Source organism: Ambystoma mexicanum, chromosome 10 (genome assembly GCF_040938575.1).
Source record: "Ambystoma mexicanum isolate Mex_15411 chromosome 10, UKY_AmexF1_1, whole genome shotgun sequence".
Lineage (NCBI taxonomy): Eukaryota > Metazoa > Chordata > Amphibia > Caudata > Ambystomatidae > Ambystoma > Ambystoma mexicanum.
This window is the reverse complement of record NC_090932.1, coordinates 1,288,280,086-1,288,295,141: the sequence shown is the minus strand read 5'-3', so window position 1 is coordinate 1,288,295,141 and position 15,056 is coordinate 1,288,280,086. Positions and strand designations below refer to the sequence as shown.

The window sequence follows — 15,056 nt, the reverse complement described above, 5'->3', positions numbered from 1 at the left end:
TGAATATAGAACATGTGTCCACTGAATGGTTAGTTGAAAATGGGTGAAGTAATATCGGCAGTAAGTCACTTGAAGTGTTGTGTAACTAAATGTCTCCATTTGTTGCCACGGGTAACCGTGTGTACTGTAACCAACAATATCTACGTTCAAATTACAGCCTAAATAAAACACATGGCATGCTAATAGAACTACCAAGTAACTGAGTGTAATAATATGAACAATTTGTATTCCGTACGGATTTAAGGAATACGTTGGCAACAGATGAGTTAGATTTAAAAATGTGCATTCAAGATGGCGGACAATTACCAACTCTATACCTAGATGCTAGACGGCAGGGTTGCCTAGCAACATGACGATGCTGAGAGGACACGCGTTCTACCGTGGGTCCACAAGCGCAGACTTGAACTGTACAAAATAATGTTAAGTAAATCCCTACCTTAGGCACATAAAATACTTTGCACTAATGCTGGTAAGTTCGGGAACGATTTAGGAGTTTACCGATTCTTATTTCAAAAGATACAGAACCGATCGCCAAACTCATTCAGTCTAGTGAGCAGGCAAGGTGTTTGTGAAATTTTCCCAACAATGTGACCAAGGATACAGTTGCCAAGAACCAATTAACAGTTTGCACGACAGCAGAGATAGCCTGCCAGAGGTAAGATCTAGTAATTTTGGCTCTTTTAATTAAGATACCGCAACAGTGCTAATATCTGAAATTTAGATGTCAAAACACGGGTTATAACACTTAACTGAGTTTTTAATTTACACAGGCAGGAATTCAGTTCTGTTGGAGTTCGCACTAACAGACCAGCATGCAAAAATAAGGATATGAATAATTAAAGGAGGGAGAGCGCGACTAGTGTTACCGAGTACTCACGTCTGAATATACTCTTCAGGAAGAGGTATGTCATAAAGCAGAAAGAATATACAGCGGTATACTTGAGAAATGTGACTGTTTATCAGCTAATACCTACTGATAGACTTCAGTAACTTAATGTAAACATTTTTGCAGCAATTCAAACTGCACGCTCCTCCAATTGGATGGCCTAATAAACACAACAGGGAAACTTGTAATACTGACTGAGCACACCGTAACTGACAGACAGTAGGTGAGTGGATTTCAATTATTAAATGTAGCTGAAATAAGAGATAGTTAGAATGAATGGTGGACTCTAAGTGGGACACAGCGCTACATGCCCCACACGAGACCGCCATTTCATAAATACTATCCTTTTAGTAATAGAGTGCTTTTTATCCACAGAAGTTGGAATGAGAATAATCAGAAGAGTGAAGGGAACCGTCATTGGATAGGCCCTTACACAGGTTAGTGCAGTAGCACATCACAATCCTTTTCCAAAGCTTTAAATAAGTGTAGCTTAATTGATCATACTAAAATGGTATTTGCCTTTATTATACTTTTAGAATTACGTTACTCCAGATATTGATACCTAAAGAAGGGCCACAGAGCCTGAAACGCATAGTAGAAGATAGGTGGACTAATAGTCCTTTTCAAATCCTAATCATTCCTATCAAGATATCTGGACTTTTATGACTCAATCTATGGCTATATCTTGAAACTCATTTGTAACATTAAGAGAAATGTTTTGTGTTATATTTACAAAGTGAATCTATTGATGCAGTGTATACGGAGTAATGTTAGTAATTACAGCGTACAGCAATGGCTATATGAGAAATTTGGTCGAATCTGTATATGATTTTACTATTGTTTCTTAAAAAAATATATTTTGTGAAAAAATCATGTGTAAGTCTTTGTGAAAAAAGAATATTAATTCTGTTTTTAGTACCCAAGAATCTACACAACGATTTAATTGATTTGTGTGCCCTTATTTGTACCTCGTTTCGAGGCGCCTATCCTTGACTAAATTGGAGACATAGGTTGCAGAGGAAATCTCCCGTTAAGGGACTGCATGCTCACCTGTCGAGGGGAAAAGCCACATTGGTAGCTTTGTGCAACTTGGGCAAGCGTATGCTTTTCCTGTAAGCTTCACTTCCTCGAACACAGCGTGAGATGCTCTGTGGCTTTTGAGCAACCTGTTTTAAGAAATCTTTTTACAAATTAACTTCCAATCTCCTTCCTATCTTAGTAGTGTGCATGAGAATCTCCCAAGTGTAGAGGGGCAGTAAGACGGGACGTAAGAGTATGGAAAGGTTACTCACTGTAGTGACACTGCTACTCTTAGTCCCCTTTCCTCCATATTCCCTCCTGCTTTCCCCTCTAATAAATTACCAAGTCCAACTTGAACAAGTGACAGATGGTTGGGCCGGGCGCACAGAGGAGATTCCATGTGCGGCATATACAATGCTCGCCCATGCAGTAAAAATTCTGGAAAATTCACTTTCTGCTGCTTTGCATCACGCTCCGGTGCTGTCCCCTGTTCCGAGGGACATACCAAGACTCTGCAGGAAAGGGGATTATGGACTAAAAGTGCCAATGCCACTGTGTTGAGTAACGTTTCTGAAAGATTTCAGCTGAGAATAAATAACCATAGTTAGTTTTTCTCATTAAAAAACATTGGGAAGAAGCTAATGCTAGTGTTGCATGGTCTGAAGGCTTCAATCTAAAGGGGATACAGACTGCTGCCTTTTGAATGCATTTCAATATGCAGATTGCATGTTTTGCTCGACCAAGGTATATACATTTGTAATAATCCAGTCATGACAAAATTGCATTTTGACTTGGGGGCTTCATTTGGAAAAATCAGGCATATGACCTATAGAATATTTGAGAACCCATTTAAAGGGAACAGTCCAGCTTCTTTCCATTTGTTTTTGGAGGAATGCTAGCATGGCAGCTGCTGCTTATGTGTTGCCTCATCTGGTCAATTTTATCGATTGTAAGAAGTCATTGATGAAAGTGGTTTTTGCGAGGATTATAGGAAAGTGAATTTTTGTAAAGAGGTGAGGCAGTGTTTGAAAGCACTAATGAGGATCTTGCTCTGGATATGGAGGTGGTTGTGTAGGATGTTTGTGCTGCATTGTTCTCGCTTCTGTGGGTACGCGGTAGAGATGGAAAGGTCTGCGAGTTGTTATGGATTTGGTTACATATTTTCTTTCTATGGTGCTGAGGGTTTGGTTCTTTTTTTATGCATAGGCATTGACAGTTAACACGTTTACTCCGTCAAGCAGGTTGTTGATGTTTCTGTGGTTTAAGTTGTATGCTATGTGGTTGTTATCTTAATTGAGGAGGTTCATGGGAATGTTTTTGAAGGAGCAGTAGTCAGTCATTTGAGGTTTAAGTTGGTCCCAGAGCTGGGGTAATTCAGGAGGGGAATTGCACAATTCTGTGGAAAATCCAAGGTGAGCAATGTCAAGCATTCAATGTTTGTCTGTAGATCCTGTGAGGGCCACGTTTAATGTTTCCTTTTTTGTGAGTGTGTTGTGTGGTGAGTTCACTTAATGCAAGTGTAGAGTACTGTTTTTTAATATTTCCATTAGGTGTTGCTGCAATATCAGTCTCCCAGATAGATGTTATTAGAAGTTTGAGGGATGCTGCCCTTATGGAGTCTTCATGTTCATTGATGAAGCTGGCTTTTTTCGATTGGAAAGAACAGCAGATGAGAGGGAAATTGGCTGTCTGGAAGAATGTAGCTAGAGAGGGGTTCAATGGAGGGTGGGAGGATGTACGAAGCAGATTGAGGCTGACCTGTGGATTAGTGCACACTTGCCTTCGATTTTCCTTTCTCAAAGATGTGAATGAGGTCAGGACGCCCTGCATCTTGGTAATGAAGATAGCACTGAGTGAGTGGGAAGGTATGATGATGGCAAGGTCTGCAGCATGAAGACATGGGGCCTCATAACCCTGGCGCTCCCGGAATGAAGGGGGCCGGTACGGGACCGGCCCCCTTAATTCCGGGAGAGCCGATTACGAGGTTCCCTTTGCGAGACCCGGATCAGACGTCTGGTAAAACCATGCGTCTTTTCCGGGTCCCACGAGTGGAAGAGGGAGGTAATAACGGGCCATTCATAATGTGACAGTTGTTACCTCCCTCCCCATTCCCATTGAGCCCTATGGGGGCTCAAATGGGAATGGGGAATGGTTCCTTCAAGGAGGAATAACCGGGTCCTCCAATGTTGGAATGAGTCGGTTATTCCTCATTGAAGGAACCCGGTAAAGGAGCCTGGTTTGGAGGCAGCCATGGTGCTAATAGCACCATGGCTGCCTCCAAACTCGTAATGAGGCCCATGCAGTCTGTGCGTTGAGGAGCATGTGTTTGCATCAATGTTGCGCGTCTTGTAGTTGTTAGGATCTGTATGATATTGTGAAGGTTGGATCCATGTGTTTGCTGGGTGCATGAAGGATGTTTGCTTGTTAGGTTTTGTGTGGAGATGTGAGCTCCGTAGATAATTTGAGAAACCACGGTGCTGTTCTTCATTCGTTGGATTGGGGTAGGAGTCTTGGTCTTCACGCCTTTCTAGACAGGAACAAGACCAGTTACCCGGATGCTTGGTTCAGGATGCTATAGAGACATCCTTCAGATGGGCAAAGGCATGTGCCTACTGTGGTTTAGATCACATGGTCATAGGGTTAAGCCTTAGTGTCAGCATGTTTCAGTCATGTGACCAGAAGGAACTGCCAGAAGATTGGCGCAATCTGTGGTGATCGGAGGTCATCTTGGTTAGGTCCTAGGAGGATCTTTCAATTAAGAGGCTTAGTGTTGTTTTGGAGACAATCATTTCTGTTGTCGGAAGAGCATTCACGGCAGACGCCTTTAAGAATGTGGTAGATCAGGAAAGCACAGGGACCTGTATGGGAAGCCTGGCGAAGTGAATCAAGGTCTGCACTCCAATTCACGTGAGTTGCATGATTTGGTCAAGTGGTCATAAGGTTTGCCTGCAGCTCCTATTACCAGGGTTTCCGTCACTTGACGGAAAAAGCAGGATGGCTTTTTTTTTAGAATGTGTTAAGTCTGGTCGAAGTTAGTCTGTTGGAGAGGGTAAGCAAAATTTCTCAGACAGAGGTCTCTTGCATCATGAGATAATGGGTTCCGATAGAACAATCATCCTCTTTATATTTGTATGTTAGTTCTGCAGATCTGAAAGGGGTGATTTATTCAAATTTGAAAATCTGAAAAGGTGTTGTTTTTTTAGTTAAAAAAACGACCTTAAGTCTTTATCCAATGTCCCAACATCAGATGAAAAACATAATGCTTATTTCAGATCCTTTGACTGCTGTATAGGATATTAACAGGAAGGCTTTTTTTCACTGGTTTGAACAAGCCTGCCATCCTGCCAGCCATAGTGTTTCATTTGTTAAAGTAGTTGCTGTTCAATGGATCCCCTTTTAGAGGTCTTATAAACACTGTATTTAAGTGTTGGTATACATTTATCGGTTTGTCATAAAACACAAGCAAGTTAATCCTTCTGGAGAATAAAACTTAAGATAGCTGTTTGTTATCCAAATAATATAATTATCCAGGCTCTAATCCACTTCGTATCAAATTTCATGTATAGAGATTGTAGCCTGCAAGATTCAGAGAGTTCAGGCATTGAATGATCTCCACTATCCCCTCTGGATGAGCTCCTGCAGAATAATCTCACTATATGCTTCTAAAGAAAGCGGGTTGTATTCTTTCCCCTTTGCTTGTTTCAGCAATTCCTCCTTTTATAGTGCCATTTCAAGAATTTCATGTTTTCTTGAGCTTTATTGTGGGCGCGGGAGGAGGGTTAACTGTTGACTTCTATAGACAATTTTCTGTTGTGTGTTCAATAGGGCCTATACTACCATCAAGGCTCCAAAGATTAGAAGCCTGGCACTAATTGTCTTGTATAATTTCCTATATATCTTTACGTCTTTTGTGCCTAAGGTTAATTGCAGATGCCCATTCTGCAAACGTGACCCATATTGGATCAGAATATGAAAGTTAACAGCTGCATTTGAAGACAATTATTGATTATTTTTTTGGGATGTTTTATTTTTTTATTTGTTTTGGTCATAGATAGACCTATACAAAAATTACAACAGTTAAAAGAGAATGAGTGCAATTAAAAAAGAGAATTATGTTAAGCGACCAGGCCAAAATAATGTACTTTATATCACGTAGCCCTTGCTGGCCTCCAAAATAAATAAAAAAAGAAAGAGAACAAAACAGAAAAAAGAGAAAAAAAAGAAAATTTCTGCAAGGAGCCTTCTGTCTGAAATCTCTGGCCAACAAAATCTTGCCCACTTCTTTGTCGTGAGTGTTTGCATTTTTAGGTACCACAGGCACCCTGTAGTTCAGTCTTGTGGGTTAGTCCGGCTCTTTGGAGAATCTGGCCGACTGCTATTGTTATAGCAGTAGTATGCCCTGAGATCAACAGGTTCCAGAAGTTTTCTGAGAGCAGCCAGTTCTCCTTGTCTACAAATTTGGAAAGGTAATTCACTCTTGTGTCCCATGTGCCACTGCAGTACCGGAGTAGATGACTCAGATTTTGCTTAGCTGGATCTTCACAGGTATTACATAATTTGATTGCCTTATGGCTTTGACCTCTGATGTTCAATATTTCTCCTGTGTGTATTAATTTCAAGCGGACCCATGGGAATGTGTCTCTGGATTCCCAGCTTGGATGTTTCATTAGGTAATTTGGCAACTGGCCTAGTTTTTTGTCCTCCACTAAAAAGCTGTTCCGTGGTTTAGTTTGCCGCATTTTCTCTCCGGTTTTGATCCAGTGTTAGGGAGAATTATCTGTTTAGGCTGAATTTCCTAACCTAGTGAGTCCCCCAGCAGCTTTGCTGGATTTCTGGAGTTTGTTTTTTTTCTCCTGCCAAGAGTGAGTCTCTTTTCCTCACACTCTTGGACATGATTTGAGGGGTTCCTTTGACTGTTAATGTGTTTTATGGGCTATGGGGTCTTTTACTCCATAGGGTCTCATGTGTTTTTACTATGTGTGTTACACAGCACCCTCAGTGCAGTGACACAGGGGTGTCATAGTGACACCCCACCATAGACTCCATACCCTGGGACTGACTACTGTCTCCCAGGACATGTAAAGTCACCATTGGCTTTACTAGTCCCAAATTATGAACAGAAACCAGTACAAACCATCATATTGTGGACGTACTGGTCGGGGCAATTCGATTGCCCCGACCAGTTATTCGAGGGGGCACGTCTCCGTCCCCCCTGATCGAGTTTTGGCTGATGGCAGTGGATACTACTTTTTATATTTGACCGCGAATATATCTCTATGGGAGTTTCCCATTGTTCGAGGCTACCAACTTTAATTATTTAATTCTCATAGCCTCAAACATACCGCCGGTTTATTTATTTAATATTAATTCGCTGGTTGGTATTTTTTGCCAGAACTCGATTCTAAAATGGCGTTTGTGTTCTCTTCTGTGACTCCAACCCAAGTCGAGCCCTTTGTTCCACTTTTTGGCGGGCTTCTCCACAGAAGCCTCCAAAAGTGGTGCCACTCTGTCTGGGTACCACAGGGGGTGTGGGAGGGGGTTTAGACACCCTGGACTGAGTTACCTTGGTAACTCAAGTCGCACTCTTGTGTGATTGGCCCAAGTGGTGAGCCGGCCCGCTCACCACTTAGCATGTTTGATTGACAGCTAGGCTGAGTGAATGGGGGTGTGCTGCATAAAAGCAGGGCTTTTGGGACTGGAACTTTAGAAGTCGCCACAGGACCTGAAAATCCGACGAGGGGGAAGCTGAGCCGACCTGCTACGACGACACCACTCGTGGAGCCCTGCGGAATCGACTCACCACTTCCCAACGACAGAGAAGATCTCCCGGGTGGAGAGTCTTCTTCCCCTGACTGGTGGGCACAACCAGTTTACCTTCTTTTTCTCGCATCCCCGGACGTCTTGTGGTCGAATTGCCCGTGCCTAGCACCCCGGCAACCGGATAGCCACTTACCACTGGACCGCGAATAAAAGGACTGCTCCTTTTAACTGAGAACTCCGCGGCTGGTTTCTCCCCTGGCAGTGCAACAGACTCCTGTCTTCCTCCCCGACGAGATCCTCTCTTCCCCCGGACGAAGCACCGACTTGCATCCGCTGCCAGGAACAACTGCTCCCGCTGGAGTATTCTCACCACTTTAAGGTACCGTGTCGGCCAGGCCTCCCTTTCTAAAGATTGCTACAAGATAATAATAATCCCTTATCCTTCTGGACTGGGCTGGCCGCCTTGACCATCTAACTGGTCCCTTTCTTTTGGTCCAACTCTTTCTGAACTGATTGCAAGACTTTTGGGCTGTTTGAACCGTGTGACCTTGGACACATTTCGACCGGAGCCTCTTAAAGTGGGTCCGGCCTTGTTAACTTTGACTTTACGGTTTTAACCTGCCTTCTTCTCCTACTGTGTTCTTCCGAAAGTGTTGGGATCTGTTTCTATCTTTGCTCTGCCTTTCTCTCCCTTTTAAACCGATTGATTAGAGTGCCATCTTCGTTAAGCGCTCACCTCTGTCTGAAAATAAGTGTTGCTTTACTTAAGACTTGTCTAACTAATCGTTGAAGGGAGTGTATGGGCCTCATTACGACTCAGGCACAAAGCGAAAAACGATGGCGGTAAACGATTACCGCCATCGTCTTCCGCTCGGGCCGATTACGACCCGTGACCGTAAACTACGATGTCACTAGTGGCATCGTAGCTAACGCTGCCGCTGACTGCGCCAAGGGCGCGCGCACGCGGACATCCACACCGTACTTAGCGCCATGGCGGAAAGGTGCCGGAATGCCGACCCAAGCGGACATGCCCCTAACGCCATCACCCAGGCCGTTAAGTACCTTACCGCCATGGTGCAAATTACGCCATCGCGAACCAACCGTAAAGGGCCATGCAAAGTGAATGCAGCTGCCACAGGTGCACAGAAACAGCACAGGTGAAGGCAATACAGACACAGGAAGTACAAAAAGAGCACACCCCACCCCTTCCCACACCCAGTCACACTCCACAATGATACCAATAGGACTAGCAATGTTGGGGCTGGAGGACCTGATAGCAATGCGAGTGCTACAACAGCAACTACAACAACTACAACAACTACAACTACAACAACAACAACAACAGGCTGCACAGAGGAGACGCAGGAGGAGAAGGAGGGCAAGGCAGGCCCAGCAAGCCCCACCAGCACAGCCAGTGCCACCACGCAGGCAGCCCCCAATCCCACGCATCAGACCCAGCCCATTCAACCTCACCGCTGAGCAGATCCACACCCTGTACCGACTGGACCGGGACACCATCACCACCATTGTGGACATGATACACAACGACATCGTCAGCATGATTGATACACCCACTGCCACCCCCCCCCTACTGAAGGTAGTGTCCGTGCTCCACTTCCTGGCCACAGGCACCTACCAGCACACAGTGGGGCACTTGCATGGCATATCACAACCATTATTCTCGCGTACACTGATGCAAGTGCTCGATGCCCTCCTCAAGCACACAGATGACCACATCTCATTACCACGGTCTGCCCAGGAGATTGCCAACACCAAAGTGGGTTTCCATGCACTGGCCGGCATACCTGGTTGCATTGGTGCCATTGACTGCACCCATGTTGAATTGGTGGTCCCACATGCCATGGAGGTACCGTACCGCAACCGTAAACATTTCCACTCAATCAACGTGCAAATGGTCTGTGACTCCAACAGGATCATCACACATTGTTGTGCCAGATTCCCCGGATCAACCCATGATTCTATGATCCTTCGGAACTCAACAATACCACGCTACATGGAGCGACATGCAGGCCCAAGATCCTACCTACTCGGTGAGTCTAATGACATGAGCATGGAAATGCTAAGTGGGTGTTGAATGACGTACCAATGCATATTACATCTGGCAGATACAGGGGGGTGGGTGCAACTAGCAGTAGCCAGATCATTCCCTGTGGCAGCACTGACGTCAACAGAGAAGTGTACACATCATGCCTGACCTAATCATCCCAACATGTGAATGAAAGTGCATCCCAAAAACGACACAACCATTTGCAAGTGCATTGTGCAAATTGTGGCCGCATTGACCCTAAAGAATAACACCAACATGCACGTCACCATGCACCAACTACTGAAAGGCCTGTCCCCCACAACTGCGCACAAAGGAGGCACATGACAGACAGGGACATCAATGCACCACTACAAGACCCACAAACTGTCCCCATTGACACCAGTAATGCTCACTGGGGTCATAATGAGCCAGACATCGATGTTGCTATCATGTGAGCTTCAAGCTCACAGGACACGTGCAAGGTCACATGAATGACGTCCTGAACGGACACAGTGGATGGCCACTCACAAGGCAATCGTCCCCCCTGCATTGTGTTTTAGCATGCAAAACAGTACATGAGAGCCATATACACATACTGGTTGCACAGTGTAAATCCATAACCACAACTCCAATTGGTGCACAGTAACAGTCGGAATCAAGGCATGGTTGTGCGTCATGTTCACATTTCAATCTCGTTCCTGACACATTCTTTTCTCACATTTTACAGGTGATGCGGGCTATCCCCTGAAGAGGTGGCTCCTCACACCAGTCCGGAACCCATCGAACCAGCATGAGGAGGACTACAACCATAACCATGCACGTACCCGTGTGGTGATAGAGCATGCTTTTGGCCTACTGAAGGCACGTTTCCGCTGCCTCAGCAGGTCTGGCGGGGCACTCCTGTACCGCCATGAGAAGGTTGCAAAGATTGTCATGGCATGTGTCATGCTACACAATATGTGCATCAGACGGAACGTGCCTCTGCCCCCTGACGCAGAACCACAACCACCTGATGATGGGGATGATGATGATGGGGATGGGGCAGCACCTCAGGGAGGCAGCGATGCACAGGAGGGCCATATAATGCGTCAGAATGTCATTGACCGATACTTCTAGCACACACAGCGAGTGTGTGACATATGGATGGCACTTGGGGCACTGTGTGTGTCTGGTATGTCAACACTGTGGACTGTAACAATAAAGCACACATACGCAATGAGCAATGTCCACACATTTAGTTTGTGAGAAAAGAAAAAGTGTATTGTACTACTGAATAGGTATAACAGTACCCCTCCCCCTCCCCCCTGCACACTCCAACACACCCAATACCCCCCTCCCCCTCCCCCCTGAACACTCCAACACACCCAATACCCCCCTCCCCCTCCCCCCTGAACACTCCAACACACCCAATACCCCTCTCCCCCTCCCCCCTGAACACCCTGCAAACATGTGACAGTGCCCGTGGTGAAGTGAGTATAGTTCAGCACACTATTGACTGGCCCCTCTCCCGGAACCTGGGGCCCCCCTGCCTGTGCTCCTCAGGGTCCTGGATGACCTGCGGACGGGAGAGGCTTGTGCTGAACTTGCAGCCGAGGATGTACCGGGCTGCTCAGTACGGCATGTGTCCAGAATTGTCTGGATGAGCTGGCTCATCATCTGCCGCCCTGCAGCAAGTTCGGTGCAAATGTCCCTGCTGGCAGTTTGGATGGCAGCCCTGATGCCATCAGCACTCCTCTCCATGGCTGCACTGGTACTTACACATTCTGCTACATGCTGCGTGAGGAGTGTGCCCAGTGCTTCCTGCCTGTTGGCAATCTGCTCCAGCGACAGCTGGAATTCTGGCCCAATGGGGGGTGCCAATGGGGGACCAATGGGACTACTCCCATCTTCCACAACTCCCACTGGGCTTGGAGTTGCTGGCCATGAATTAGCTGGCGATGGGCCCTGGGTGTCATCTCCATGATGGCTGATTGGGGATAGGTGTGGTGAGTGCAGTTGTGTGTTGTGGTCAAGTCCGGTGTCATCCTCCACATCACTGTCGGAGCAGGCAGCGATGGCTGCAGTCTCCCCAACAGTACTGCTCCCTGCTGACGCATTGCCCTCAGTGGGCAACAGTGGGTGTGGTTGGGCTGCAGGTGCTGTCACGACCCCTTCCTCGGGGGACTTTGCTGCCCTGGGCTCTTCAGCCTGGCGTGGATTCTGCCTGGGTCCAGCAGAGGTGGATGCATGGTTCCCCTCTCCCACTTTCCTGGCCTTCTTGGCTGGGGTGCTGGTGCTGTCGTCCCTGCCAGTGTCCGATTGCGAGCCTGTGGTGGAGCAGAGGAGGGTCACTGTTATTGATGGTTCAGCGGACATTGAGCAGGCATTGTGAAGAGTGAAATGGATAGATGGTGGAGTAAGTAGCCCGTGACATACAGGTTGCCTCCCTTTAGGTTCGGTTTTGCATGCAGGTGTGTGTCTGCCTACTGTACAGTGTACATGCTGCATGTGCGCAGGGTGTGGCTCATCTGCTGATGTGTTGCGTCTGCCACATTGTGATTGTCACGTGCAAGTGTATCAGGGTGTCTTGCAAGGCTGGATATGAGGCACCTACCTGTGTCTCCAGATCTCGGGGCCCCTCTCTCCATCTCGCCGACACCTTCGATGCACTCAATGCCAATCAGAGAGGCACATGTCTCCTCCCATGGCTGCATCTTCAGTGGGGAGTCTGCTCCCCCGCCAGTTCCCAGGGCCAGGTTACGGTTGGCAGACATAATGCCCCGGACCCTGATCCGCAGGTCGTCCCATCTCTTGCGGCACTGTTTGGAGGTGCGTGGGGTGGTTCCAACAGCACTGACACGTTGTGCCACAAGTTCCCACACCTCCTTTTTGCGGCCTATGGCTGTTCGGGTCATCTCATTGGAGAAGACAACATCAGCCTTCTCCTGGAGCGTGTCTGCAAGCATTTGCAGTTCCTCTCGACTGAAGCGCTCCTGCCGCTGCCTGTCACATGCCTTCTTGACAACTTTAGGCATGGTTGGCTGTGGAAATGGGTGGGTTATGGGAATGTCAGGGTTTGAGGGTTGGTTGTGGTGTGGTTGGGTAGGATGGCAATGGATTGTGTTTTTTAAGATGGCCGCTGTGCTGTTTCCCGTTCCGCCGCGATTACGCTATTTCCGGTTCCGCCTAATTGCGGTCACCGCTAATTACGGTGACCGCTGACTACGGTCGGCGCAATGATGGGTGGCGGTAGGTCACCCTGCGCTGTTAACGAGGGCGGTAAGGGCTGTTTACGGCATGGCGTAGTTTACGTTACCGCCATGGCGTAATGCTCGTGCGCGATGGGTCGTAATGTGGCGCTCTTATCGCCATCGGACCATGGCGTTAACGCTCATTACACCATGGCGGTAATTTCAATCACTTACCGCCTGAGTCGTAATGAGGCCCTATATCTTTTATTGACCGTGTTTTTGAACTGCTTGATATTAGCGCCAGTGTGTTTTATTAGATGTGGTTTTAAATAAATAATTATATCTCTTTTACACCAAGCTCTGGTCATTGTTTACTTGTTCTACTGTGTTCTTTTGACCTATTGTGAATACTCTGTATACTGCCTAACTCTTCTTGAGGGAAGTCTGACTGCTCAGCCACAGCTACCAAGTGAATCTGTGTGGTACAGACTGCTACCAAGTGGGTTTACTGCCAAACACTTTTGCAGTGGTCCCAGATGGAACTGCACAGGTTTCTGCCTAACATCCAGTCCCACGTTTCAATATCTTTTTTTGCTTTCATGGGATTGGTCTTCAACGTTTCAATAGATGAGTCAGCTTCACTCAAGGCCATTGAGACTTTTGTTTCAGATGTATTAGGATCTTCGATTTCTGAGTTTGTCGATAATGATTAATATCCTCATAAAAAGAGTTTTCTTGCGGCTCTATTATCATCCTGTAAAGTGAAAGAAGCCTCCAGTCTGCCAGCGATTCCAGCGATTTTAGGCCCAGTTCAAACCTGAGGGCTGAAATAGGGAGGCTCGGGGACAAACCTAAAGATTTTTTCCAGATCTGCCCTTCCACTTTTTGCCAATCCAGATCCCAGGTTGCTGATCTTGACTCCAGACCGTACAGAATTGTTGGAGCTATTTTTGCAACATAGAACTTATTGATTTATATGGGATGAAACTTTACAAGGCCTTGTGTTTCCAAAACTGTCCACTTTTATAGCTTTATACCACAACCATACCTTTCGGAAAGCAAACTACAAGATTCTATGAACATTTCAAATATTTACATCACCCATTTCGTAGATACTTTTACTGAATTCACAATTTTGAGGATTGCGTGTGCATTTTAGGAATGAACTCGTGCAAATCTTTGTGAATTTCATTTATATGTGTGCATTTGAATGATACTCCAGGTGGTCCTATGTTAACTTTGCAAGATCCACTTTGCACTTCTCATTGCGCCAAAGGTATTGCACAACAGGAGTTGTGTAACAGATGAATGTTTGTGCCATGCCCTTCGCCCAACTTCCTATTGATAACCAGCCTCTCTGGGTGACAGCCCCAGAACCACTGCCCATTTTATTACCCATCCTTGCCCTGTCCCCTCCCTCGACTCTGTTGGTCCACATGTATACTGCACGCACCCTGCCCATCCTGACTCGTCCTCTTTTATGGCCACACCTTCTGGAAAAGACATTTCACGCTGGATTATGGGCAGCATTCTATTTTGCCAAATGCATGGCATGCACCACTGTAGGCATCTCCAGATTTACAACAGGACAAAAGTTTATGGGTATGATATAAGACTGGAATAGCAAAGCTGATATGCTATGGGCATCCCATAATTTGTGCCATTGTAAATCTTTACGAATTGGGTCTTGCATTCATAAAAGATAAAAACAAACTAATTTAGTGAACCTCTGTGTCAAATCAGCTAATTTATTGGTGAAGACTGCCTAAATCTAGTATTATGTGGTGTCTTTTTTGTTTGTATTTTTCCACCACCTTTTTGTTCCTTTGAGATTGGGTGGTATAGTAAACTATGGGGCATGGTTTGTGCATTCTCAGAAGTCTACATGCAAAAAACCAAAGCATGAGTGAGGGGTGCCCTATCTCTTATTAGAAGTTTGCTTGCCACCTCACTAATGTACGTAGACTGAGCATTATATTGTCAACTGGTCCTAGAAAGGGCAAAGGTTCCGATAAATGTATGACCTTTGAATCCGTGAATGAGGGGGCAGTATCTGCCACTCCATGGGTAACACCTGAAACCGCATTGGAGCACAAAGGAACCATAGCTTCAGACAAACACAGCATGAGACCAGCATATGTGTATCCCTTGAAGCAGGTAGACGCATAGCAGC

At 46.2% G+C, this 15,056-nt stretch overlaps 1 protein-coding gene and 1 long non-coding RNA gene across 4 annotated transcripts in view; both read left to right on the top strand.

Annotated features, from left to right (window-relative positions):
• The window catches only part of ASCC2 (activating signal cointegrator 1 complex subunit 2), a 1,015,237-nt gene that overhangs the window by 280,480 nt on the left and 719,701 nt on the right, over positions 1-15,056 (top strand). The gene's annotated exons all lie outside the window — the stretch shown is intronic.
• LOC138492250 (uncharacterized) lies at positions 776-1,324 on the top strand. Its single transcript, XR_011276173.1, has 3 exons — positions 776-902; positions 1,013-1,109; positions 1,262-1,324. It is a non-coding gene; the product is annotated as an uncharacterized lncRNA (long non-coding RNA).